A 12,088-nucleotide genomic window follows, 5' to 3' on the forward strand; every position below is an offset into this window, starting at 1 on the left:
CACGCATCATTCTGAACACTCGACAAATACCATTCTTCTGAGAATATTTTCAGTAACTTAAATTACAACTTGCATAAGAATCTTTCGAGGGCCGGTGCAATTGGTGTCAGGACCGCGGCCCGGCGGTTGAGTACCACTGCTCTAAGCTAATATTTTGGCCACGGACGCATAGACGCGTATGCACATGAGGAAATAAACACGCCTTTGAAAAGTAAATAAGTTAAGCATAAACTTACCTAGAGATTTAGTTACGCAGCAAATAAGAAATCGAAAACTGCTTCCACTTGTCACTCGTCACACATGTCCTGCCTGAACCGCCGCACAACGTAAGCGAACTCACCGAGAGACAGTCACTACAAAACACCTGACGGCTACCTGCACTGACCTAGCATCGGCTCTGTACTGAACCTCCGCTCACGAGATTTCTTTCGCGCACCGTCTTCACGCTTGTGACCTCCAGCGTTGCCAAGTTTCTCGGTGCGTTGGCTTTCTCGCATGGACAAAGTCAATGTGAGCCGATTTAAAAAGTAAAGTTACCCGCCGTGCCAGGAAGGGACGTTAGGTCGGCTATGGTGGAGGTTTATGTGATCCATTTCACCTTCACCACCAAGGAACCCGCCGACGAGAGGCTGGGTGTGTTCCAGAGCCGCGAACAAGCCCCCTGAGAGATTACCTGTCCCGGTAATTGAAACCGGCTTGGACTAGACCACAGCTCAGAGTTGGCTACTTTAGTAATCAAAAACGATCTAGAAGTTGATACACACATTTATAGCAAATCCCAGATATACAGGGTTATTGAAAGTAATTGTCTGGGTTTCAACATTTTTTTCTCATGAGGTCATGAAACATTTGACATTTATAAGCGCACGAATTGGTGGAGACGCTCTCGAAACATTGACTGTGTTGAAACTCAGGCACAAAAAAAGGTCTTATCAGAGCCGTAACCCACAATCTTGTAAAATCTGCCTCCTAGCGGCCAAATATGTAACGACTGTTACGATTTTTTTCCGAGAGTGTCTCCTTCAATTGGTGCGGTTATAAATAACAAATATTTCACGACCTGCTCAGAAAAGATATATTGAAACCCCCCGATAGTAATTTTGAATAACCCTGCATTTATAAAGTAAAGTTCCCTGGGCACATAGCACCCTTCCATGAAGGCACATTTAAGGGATGTGGGGGTAAGGCCCTGCACATTCTCGATCTCTGCCATTTTGGAGGTGATGATCAGCATAATAAGTGCCTAGTGTACCTCTCAGGAACTCATTAATTTGAGGCTGGGTGGCCCCAGAGCCGCCGGTTTTATTTGGGGACAAGGCCGGGAAAATTCCGACCTTATACCCCCCTCCCCGGGAATCGAACCCTGGTCTTCCGCGTGGCAGTCAGACGCCATACCGAGTAAACCACCGCGGCTATGACATTTCGTATTATGATATGTATGTCTGTGTTACATCACACCACGGAGATACAATCACCGTAGAGCTAACGATCATGAATGAATTCACCACCGACGGATGAACGTAAGGGATTGGCCCTTTTGGAAGGCACCCAACCATCAACCTCTCTTCCACGTAGTACGCTCTGGACTGCATTTTGCAGACTGGCGAGGCTCTGGCGTCTGGACTTGTGGGGTTTGTTCTCTGTTTGGTTCTTATGTGTTTGTGATTGTTCTTTCGTCAAGTTCACCTTATCACCATACATGCTTATCTTCGCCATTAGCCAAAAGTGGCAGAAAACGAAGTGAAAATCAATCAAATTCGCCACCTAAGGTTTCAGGTTCCAGTCCTAGTCTGGACATGGATGCTTCATCAGTTTCTCAGAATCATTATCCTTTCTCTTCGTCGCGATTAGCCAGAAGTAACAGAAAACGGGGCAAAACGAACATGCAAATAACGAATATATCCTCGTTGCCTATTGTGTTGTCTCCACCAGATATCACACACCCTCTCTCACATACACACAAGGTATGTATGTATGTGTATCTGCCTAACACCGATGTTTATCATCATATATCCTTGTATACACTACGACGGCAATTGTTGTAGGACGTTATTTGGGAATTATGAAATAATTTGAGTATTTGTTTTGAGATTCTTGTCTAACTCTAGGTAAGCAATTTCCATATGCTTTGCTACATGTGGTTTGTTTCCATCTCGCAGAAGGGCGTAATAGCTTCCATGGCTACAAAAATTGTATCTTTAATCGTTGAACGACATAAACAGATTGTAGCCTCTCTCACTTTCTAGGCATTTACGTAATAGTTTTGTTTCGTTTAGATATTGTGAATAGACTTGGAGCATTCCATCTCAATTTTTAAAATTAAATTCATTGCTGGAACTTGCTTTACAATGTATAAAGGTGAATCAAACTTTGGTGTTGTACATTATGAAAATGGCTTAAACTTGTCGTTATTTATACATCTAAAAATATCGGTATATAAGGCGGCCATATTGGAAAGTTTATAATTTTGGCTGAGGACAGGAATATAATATTTATGATCTTATGTCTGTAATTATTAACTGTAAAATAAGTGAAACAAGGTGTACTAAAAATAAAATTACATATAATAGACATGAGACAATATAGGCCTACTATCCATTATACAGTGTGATCATTTTTAAAACCGACCCCGAGGTACAGATATATGAGTAGTGCCTCACCTCTCGCCCCTTCCTTCTTTGCACTTCCTCAATCCCCGCTACACGTATACGTACATACAAGATTGACACAAGAACGAAAGAGGAAAATGGGCAAACAATTAAAAATTTATCTCGGGCCGGTTTTAAAATGAACGCACTGTATAATATTTGTTAAATAATAATATAACACGACGCAGTAATGGCTAACTTGGGGTCATTACAAACTTTATTTTGTATTGCGAGTGAACAATATACAATTGCCATTTGGATAAGATTTCAAGTACATAATTAAGTTATACATGTTGTTAAATTATTTGAACTTTTAATTCTTTTGTTTTGTATTGTATCTCACCCGTGACACCGAAAACAACTAATTTCTTATTTAATTGTTACATTTCCCCTCAACTGTACTAGAATATTCAAAGGTCAATTACCTCCTCTCTTTACAACAATGTATTTTTCATCATTTGGCAATTAGGGCCTCCCTGATAGCGCAGTGGTAGCGTCGTCGCCTTGTAATCAAGAGGTCCCGGGTTCGATACCCGGTGGAGGCACATAGTGGTTCGGATCCCACTTTAAGCTGTAGGTCCAGTCCCGATTAGCCTTACTGTGCATAAAGTGGACTTAAAACATCAATTCAACATCATTTGGCTATTGACAGAAATTAAAATAAATTTCTTAAGTGTGGAGGCAGTGTTTCTTCTGTCCCACCCGTTGACTCATAGCTATAAATCTGGGAAAGCATTTTAAGGGTAGTTATGCTTAATTAACAGTGTTAAGTTTCGTATTTCATTGCACAGGAACTGTAAGAAAAATGTTGCTTAACTATCACTAGAATAGTTAGTTTAATTTACAAAATGTAGTCCGCGTGTCCCCTCCCCCTGTGACAAAGGAATGTCCCACCTATAAATTATATTAACATATTAATTTAAACAATTTAAACATATACAGGGTGTCTCATAAGTAATAACACAAACTGACACATGTGAAAGTACACGATAATAGAAGCAAAAAAGTCTCAGTAAGCATGACATGTCTCAGCAAGCCGCCACTGACTTTATTGTTTGTAAACGTCGTCCTAGTTGGTAAAATGCTAATGATGTGTGCGAATGTGTGGTTATAAGCCGTCATTGATTGCATTTTGTAAACACCGAATGCTTTACTCCTTCCGCGGTCCGAGGTTTCCTCTTTGTTTACAAAACAGAACATTTCCGAGAGGTGGCGTTGGAATCAAACAGGATGTAAGTAGAATGTTCAATAAAAGCAATGAGATCTCCAATGACATTTCTTACTGTATTATTAGCATTTTACCAACCAGGACGACGTTTACAAACAATGAATTCAGTGGCGGCTTGTAATCAAACATTCGAAAACTGTTCGTTTGCAGACCCATGTTTACCGAGACTTTTTTGCTTCTATTATCGTGTACTTCAACATGTGTCAGTTTGCGCTATTACTTTTGAGACACCCTGTATAATATTATTTCTATTTTTGAGACACTTAGTTCGCTCCCCCGTGTTCCCTCGAAATATAATTAAATACGACCGCTGGCATATACAATCAGTCGTTGACATGCACAGACAGCAAGGACGGTCTACTAATTTATTGGATAATGAGCTACTATCATATTTGATAAGCACTTTTGTTCAGAAATTCGTGCAGTTCCCTGGCCGATAGCCATGACGGTCACATGAGCATACTTGGCCGACGAGTGCCCCAAAAGTGGCACGCACGCACTTGGCCATGGCTCATCTACAACCGCGTGGACATCCTACGTGCGTCGGTACACAAACTTTATATAACGTAGCCTAATTAGAATGGAATGCATTAATTAACCGTTCGTCACAGTGTGGGAATCGCGTGAGAAGCTGTTCCCTCCAATGTCTTCCGAAGGAAGTTTTCTAATACCGGACGCCCGTTTTTTGCGGCCATCAGCGAACAGAGTTCACTTTCGCTTTTCTTGCCACCGAGCGGAAAGCTCTTCGGAAGCTCGAGCTGTCAGGTGTGTCGCCAAACGATGGGGATGGATAATCGCTGGGTTGCATCAAGTCCCGCTCTTCACCTCTTCAGATCGCCTGCTCCAGTGATTTATCCACACACCTCCTACCCCCCCCGTCATAATTACCTCAACACCCCTTTACAATTTCACAAATGCCCAATTTATGGTCATTTTTGCTCAATTTACATTTACACCTCCCGTAAGTACGAACTTACTTATACCCCCCAGATGCAAATTTTGGATAAACCCTGCCGTACTCTACCCTGAGGCTCTGTCCGAAAGGTACAAAGTAGATACTTGAACTATTGTCTTGACCGAAGTGACGTCACCTAGTACAGTTCGAAACCGCCAAGAAAATAAGCACACAAATACGCAGCTCGCAGCACAGATGGTTGGTGACTAGGTCACGTGATATCCACACTCGTTGTTCATTTGTTTAAAATCGCGGAGATAGGAAGCCAGCAACACGGATTAAATATACGTTATGGATCAGCAAGTTGTTGATTAAAGTGCTTCTAATGTTTGGAAATGTATGTGTAAGTACATTTGAAAATGCTATGTGATATCCATGGTGAAAAGTAAGTGTTTAAAACGCGAGGAAAACAACGTGTCCTTAGTTTTATCTACTGATCGTATTTGGCGCTGCAGTCGAAGTGCAATTCGAAAGACTTTCACTTCCAGTTCACGACTTCAAGACCGCACTCCAAGAGCATACTCGTAGGATGCTCGCTTGAAGTATGGTCTTGCACCTTTCGGACACGGACTAAAAAGCTAAACCGTATTCCGTTTCAGTAGCGCAGAAAGCTGTGCCAACCATTGCGTGGTGTAGTGGTTAACACAAAAGTTAGAACGCCAGGGGTCCTGGGTTCGAATACCGACCATGGGTGTTCTGTATGAGTGTCCCTTAATCAGTGTCATCCATCATCACTTATCCTCATCCTCGGGATTAGCCAAAAGTGGCAGAAAGCGACGCTAAATAACAAAATTTAAATCAGTGGCGCAGAAACGTTTTTGGTTTGGTGTGTTAACAAAGTTCAATCTCCTGAATAACTCAAGGCTTCAAACCGTCCTTTTGTACTAATTTCAAACGGTTTTTACTACATTATAAGATTTTCCAAGAGCACGGATGTGGTGAGGTAATTATAATTAGAACCACAAAGTAGTGTTATGCCTGTCCATTTGGAACGAAAAGCGTAAATATATTAATTAAACGTACATTACTTAGGTACAGTCACCGGCAATAGAAATGGGACAACTAGATCCTAAAATACTCGCTTACTACATAACAAGTTGGCCCTTCTTAGGACCACAACGGGTTGGTTCAACTACAACCACCAACAACAAGGCAGATGAAACTCCAAGCGACAGTGGCAGGAGTTGCAGAAGACATATTCATCAGTAGGGCTTGGAAGTTGAGGAAAAATCCTTTTTACTTTTCCTAGTGTCCGAAGACGACGCCCAACATAATATATGTTCATTTTGGGTCGTTGTAGGCCACAAAAAGGTGGGTTTTATTTGTCTTTTCTCGGCGCTTTTTGGCTTATTGCTCCTTTTTTAGCCTTTTGTTAAGGTCTTAACGACTTTTTTTTGCAACTACACCTTCTTTCGACTACGTTTTTACTGCCAATTCTCAATTCGAATCATCATCAGTTGATCACCTCTTAAACATCTTTTCTGTAGTAAAGAAATAATAAAAATAAATAAATATATTTGAACCATCCCTGAAACGAGAGAAAACATTCTTGACTGAAAGAAGATGCATTTCATTCATATAGTTTTCTCGCACTGTGTGTTCCATATCACCAGAATTTTGTAATATTTTTTATTCATTAAATATGTAATTAAAACTGAAGTTATTAATTAATTCGGAACACATTTATACGTCCTTTTTTTGACATTTTTAGGTATTTTTTTTGGCAATTTATAGGTCTTCAAACTTCCGAGCCCTTTTCATCATATGAAGAATAAGAATTTTCGGAATCCCATGTATTCCTTATGGGAAATCAACTTCAACATCAAGTTACGGCTAATCTAATGGGAGTTTCTACTTTTCTGCTTGACAATCACTGCTTCGAACTGCCCTCTTCCCGTAGATATCATTTTCTATTCCATCGGAAGTTTGATATTCGCAAGAGAACAAATCAAATAATACTCCCATATGCCCAATGCATTTCTCCTTGCCTCCAGGCAGTGTTGCCAAACCTGGTGCGCATAAAAGAGCTAAATTTCACCTTAAATGGAGTTAAAACAGACTTTCAAGAAGCTAGATTTACGAAGTGCTTCCTAGAATAATGTTAGTTGTCAAAGGGGTGGGGCGCTGCTATTACCGTTAACTTTTAAATTGATGACAATTTATTCTTAGTTTTCGCTATCTAGATCCGGCGGCATCACCCATCTCATGGTCGTACGAAATCGAAAATAAAGGATTCTTTGAATTTGAATTCGAATTTAAAATTTTGGATGCGTCAGCACTAAGGCTATTTTGCACCCGTCACATTATACGAGGTCCAGCCCTTATCGCTACACATAACAACTCGAACGTTGCAGAACTAAAATCATAAAATATTAAAATCTTCGGACTTTCGTTAAAAGCTGAGGCTGTAAAGGTGCACTCAGCACAAATAAGGACAAAACACAGGACCACACAAACAAAATTATACTGGCCATGGGGCCAGTCGCCAGAGCCTCGTTAGTCTGCAGTCTAGGATGTACTACGTGGAAGTGAGGTTGACTATTGGGTGCACTACGTGGAAGGAGCACCCCTTACACCCCAGAAAGGATTCTTTGATAACAATATTATGCCAATTTCACGTCAACACGACGCTATATAAAGAAAGTAGTGGGGATGGGGCGACGCAGCCAATATAACAATATTACGTCACGTGCAAAATGTATAATCATGGCAAAAGTTGGTCTATGTGGGCGGATCCAGTGATGGTATCATAGTGAGGCACGGGGACGGGCGCCCCAGTTCACAGCTAACCGAGTGCACGAAAGAGCCAGATTTAGCCCCAAGAGAGCTAAGTTGGCAACACTTACTCTGAGGGGAAAGCCGGGCGGAAACTGTCCCGCATGCCCTTAATGCGACACTTCACAAAACCAACAGTCATATAAGATGAAGTAGCAGCTTCCCTGTAAGGCGCTATGTGTGTTGCCTAACTCTAGGGCGTTAAGTGGATATTAATAGCAAATTTTCAATGGCAACTTCTACTAGCCCCGTAGAGTTAGGCAACACGCATAAGTCCTTGCAGGGAAGCGAGTATTTTATAATGTAGGTGTCCCATTTTTATTGCCGGTGAGTGTACATGTACGCAGACCAAGTGACGTACTTTGTGATTAATACGTAGAAATGTAGAGGAGCAGGCTTCGAATCTGGGCTTTTGCGCACAAACACATATGTGCATGCATGTGTGGGTGTTTTTATATACCGGTTGGTTCAAAAGTCCCGGAACGGTCACATATCGTGAGAAATACACATCGAATCGGAAAACGAAAAAATACGTGTTTAGTAAGTGAAAGAAAGCTATTCAATGATATCACCCCCTGGGGGTGGGGCGGGGGCAACTGTGAAATTTTAAATGGAAACCCCCATTTTGTATTGTAGAATCGGAAAGATGACTTCATTCCGAGTCCAACGAGCTATCAATCAAGATCTTTCAATAGAGTATATGGTAAACCCCCCATCCATATATTCTATTGAAAGGTCTTGACGTGCAGATTCTGAATCTGCAATCTCTTTCACTCGAGCTCAATTAGGGGCAGAGCGTCCCTTTATTTATTTATTTATTTTTTTGGCGAAAATTTAAATCGCCATATCTCCGTTCCTAATTGAGCTAGGAGGATGATTGATAGCTCGTTGGACTCGGAATGAAGTCCTCTTTCCGATTCTACAATACACAATGGGGGTTTCCATTTAAAATTTCACAGTTGAATCCACACCCCTAGGGGGCGGGGGTGGGGAATCATGTGTGATATCATTGAATAGCTTCCTTTCACTTATTAAACACGTAAATTTTTCGTTTTCCGATTCGATGTGTATTTCTCACGATATGTGACCGTTCCGGGACTTTTGCACCACCCGGTATGTACATAATGGGGCCAATCCATTTTAGAATAAGGCGTGTAAGGGGTGATCTTGCACTTAGGCGCCCAAAAGTCAACCTCACTTCCACGTAGTACACCTTGGACTGCATTTTGCAGATGAACGAGGCTCTGGCGACTGGCCCGCCCAGTATAATTTTATCCTTGTGTGTGCTGAGTGCCTCTTTACAGCCTCAGCTTTTAACCTAAGTCAGAATATTTTAATATTTTAGTTACAACACGACGTTACAGTTATGTTAGTTTAGTTCAGGTAAGGGACTCGACCCCGTATAACGTGACTGGTAGAAAATAGCCTAAGTGCTGACGCACCCAAAATTTTAAATTCGAATTAAAAAATCAAATTTTAGAACAAGGCACATAGCTCTTGATTGTCAAAATTGAATTTGCACATCCTTGTACTGCCAAAGCGCTAAGACGCCTGGGGTAATGGTTAGAATCCCCGCCTGGCCATGGGTGTTACTCGTTAGTGTCCCTTCATCAATTTCATCATTTCATAACGAATATTTTGGATAGAAAGATTATGGAGAAGTAACATATTTATACGTTTAAGTACTAAAAGCGAGACTCTTTGATCAGCAGGTGTTGCGGGGAGCTCTGGTGCCTGGACCTACAACCGGTGTAGTCCTCTTTAGGGTTTGTGTTGTGTTGTCCATATATATGTGTGTTACAGTCCCTTCACCCATATCTTATCACCATTCACCAAATCAATCAAATCAAGGAGGTGTTGTGTCTGTGAACTTATTTGAAAAAGGGTGCAAGGGATACAGTTCTAACTCAAGGACACTGCGCTCTTTTCAAAAAAATTCTGATGTAAAGTCCACGCGTTTACTTCGTTAACGTCCAAGAACTGAAGAAAGCCGCCGCCACGAACGTGGGTGGGGTTAAACAGCGGGCGAGTTGTGTTCGTCCAATCACACTCAACCTTCATCCAATGGGCGCAGCTGTCATTCTGCTCGTCTACTCCACGTGAAGTCTGTCACATGACTGCGTGTACGCTGTTGCCGTACTTTGCAACTTCAATGTGGAGACCGTGGGAAGATGCTTGTGCGCGGAGGGTCAAAGTGCCGTAGAGTAGATGTGTGGCAACACTGTGCGTTGAATGTGATTGTTGCAGCTGGTGGGCGCGCGCCGTGGACTCCAAAGCCAGCCGGTCGTTAACGTAGCTAGCGCGTCGACTATACCATGTATTGGTTTGTAACACAGAACTATAACATATTAAAAACCGACAATTAAGCATGACGATATACAGTTCCTTCATTATTATGCTGCTCGAACGTGTCTCTTTAGCGGTTGGAAGCACTCCGCTTGCCGGCGAAATCGGATGTACGTATCTCCTGAACTCAAGCGACTAGTGCATTTGTAGCTTTCCACGACGAGGTTTTATCAACTTTCTCTTCGGTAAGCACACTGCGGGACAGTACAACAGCTGATCAATATATTATCGACAGTGGCGTATGCTGAGTCTAAGATATGGACTATCATAACAACAATACGTGGTTCTAGGCTATGAAGGAAGGATGAGACTATAATTAACTCGAGAACGGCAGCAGGTTGCATAACTTTTAAGAAATCAGGTTGCCAACTCCTAAGAAGTCAGGTTTCCAACTCTTAGGAAATTAGATTGCTAACTTCAGAATCGCAATCATAACCTTATTGAAATGAGTATTTTTATTTACAGTTTCGAAGCTATTTTTCTTTCTGTATTTCACTCTCTAGGCTTCAGGCTTCGCAGATAGCGTAGATTATACGCTCCTGTTTATCGAAAACAGATCCATGTCGTTGGAACGTGGCCGTGTCTGCCTTGAATAAGGATGGATGTGTCATGTTGTTGAAAGATTTACATTCGCTTCTATGTAGTTTGCTAAGGTGATATGTGATGAACCGATAAATATTGAGTGTAGATAACTGTTATTAGTGTTGTTATAATAAGAATTGTTATGCACGATTCTTATGTGAAAGCAAACTCGTGCAGAAGTATAAGGAGGAGATTGTTAAGGAAACTTTCTCAATAGATGTGTGACAATATACAAGGGAAATATTACTAGAATGTACCGTGACCAAAGTACGTGATTACTTTACTTGTAAATGAGAAAGATTTTAATGTAAACAAATCTATGCGCTTGAGATGAGGGGCTACGCACATTGGATTTTGCCGGAAAGCGACGTGGTTCCAATCACTACACAGGTACGCGTTCGAGCGGCACAATAACCAAATAGATAGCCGGACAATTGCGATGACATTTTAAGTCTTCTGTCAATTTGAAGGGTGGCTTAATATCCCGTACAATACCTCTTACAAGAGAATTATGTGAAATATTGACGACATTTTCGAAAAGAACACTGATTCCTCTCACGCTTTCTCCAGGCTTGAGACTGGCAAGGTTAGGTTAGGTTGTTGTTACTCACTGACCTTCCCTAACAATGTTTAGCTTTCTCCTGCAGACACAGCCACGTAATATGGCGATTCTTCTTATTTGCAGCAACTAGACGATAAGAATGACCATCGTACAGCGCGGCAGGTTTTCCTTTCTCCGTTTGAATAACTTCCATAATTGAACATGCTATCCGAATTACTACCAAGTGAAGTGCACCAGAGCAAGTGTGGATCAGCAATGGCAGATGTTTGAAGCTTCACCCCTTAGCAAACTTCCGCTGCTAGAGGGGGGCTGGGTGGAGTATTCTAGATATTTGTGACACCTGCACAGTACACCTGTATTCCGCAGGACAGATAAGCAGGCCCTTGGATTCAACTTTATGTGATTTCAGACTTATGGCCGGGGGGGGGGGGGGGGAGGGGTGGTATGGGGTGAAGAAATGAAGGGTCGTCAATTATGCTGCACCTGTGGGTTAGTCATCTTAATCGTCGCAATTGCCCTACCATTAATTTTAAAATGACCACCGTCAAAATCATTGCAATTGTCCAATGCCAATGTCCTAGATTCAACCAAACAGAGGCACTGTACTTTATGAACACCGTGACCATGCTTCGGAAACATGCCATAGTCCCTGTTGTCCTTATTATTTCACGTCAAAAGTACACAGACACAATTTCATCACGTAATACCCTGTATTGTAGACATGGAGAAACCGCTGCTCATGGGAGAGGCTCAGGGTGCCACGTTGTTTTCTTCGAATTGATCACTGACCTGAAGATACAACAAAGGAAGGCAGAAAGCACACATGGGAAAGACTGTGAATGGGCATCCTCTGCCTTTTCAACATCCACGTGGAGTACAGTTAGAGGTATGTGGATGCGTGTTGAACGGCTCTTTCGTGGATGAGGGAAAAAGGAAGGAAAGATGGAGATACAGGTTCTCCCACGAAGGACATTTTGCCTTCTAGAGGAAAT

The 12,088-nt window shown here is 41.9% G+C and overlaps 2 protein-coding genes across 4 annotated transcripts in view; one reads left to right on the top strand and one right to left on the bottom strand.

Moving 5' to 3' along the window:
• LOC145999775 (uncharacterized) overlaps positions 1-390 on the bottom strand; it is a 115,222-nt gene extending 114,832 nt beyond the window's left edge. Inside the window, exon 1 of the mRNA XM_083137075.1 lies at positions 237-390. The gene's annotated coding sequence lies outside the window, so the exon portion shown is untranslated. The remainder of the gene's footprint in view (positions 1-236) is intronic.
• The window catches only part of LOC145999776 (telomerase protein component 1-like), a 374,109-nt gene that overhangs the window by 185,286 nt on the left and 176,735 nt on the right, over positions 1-12,088 (top strand). The gene's annotated exons all lie outside the window — the stretch shown is intronic.

This window comes from Lepisma saccharinum, chromosome 15 (assembly GCF_977018435.1).
Source record: "Lepisma saccharinum chromosome 15, izLepSacc3.1, whole genome shotgun sequence".
In the NCBI taxonomy this organism is placed as follows: domain Eukaryota; kingdom Metazoa; phylum Arthropoda; class Insecta; order Zygentoma; family Lepismatidae; genus Lepisma; species Lepisma saccharinum.